The 295-nt window shown below is 41.0% G+C and overlaps 1 protein-coding gene across 1 annotated transcript in view; it reads right to left on the reverse strand.

Moving 5' to 3' along the window:
- lmx1al (LIM homeobox transcription factor 1, alpha-like) overlaps nt 1–295 on the reverse strand; it is a 17100-nt gene that overhangs the window by 14158 nt on the left and 2647 nt on the right. The gene's annotated exons all lie outside the window — the stretch shown is intronic.

Raw genomic sequence — 295 nt, forward strand, 5'->3', positions numbered from 1 at the left:
GTGTGTGTGTGTGTGTGTGTGTGTGTGTGTGTGTGTGTGTGTGTGTGCGTGTATTTCGGTCCCTAAACAAGGTATTCATGTACCAGCTTGAGATTCCAACATATACGCTATGTGCTCATGGGTATAATGGGTTTTTATACATTCCCTTAAAAATGAAAGTGCATCAGGATTAATGTGAGGGACGCGGAAAGAAGAAATGCAACAATCTTACTTTTAGGTTGTATTCTGTTTTGTATCCATTTCTTCAATGTGTGTGTGTGTGTGTGTGTGTGTGTGTGTGTGTGTGTGTGTGTGT

The sequence above is a fragment of the Anarrhichthys ocellatus genome, unplaced genomic scaffold, assembly GCF_004355925.1.
Source record: "Anarrhichthys ocellatus isolate YVR2014 unplaced genomic scaffold, GSC_Weel_1.0 scaffold40, whole genome shotgun sequence".
Classification (NCBI taxonomy): domain Eukaryota; kingdom Metazoa; phylum Chordata; class Actinopteri; order Perciformes; family Anarhichadidae; genus Anarrhichthys; species Anarrhichthys ocellatus.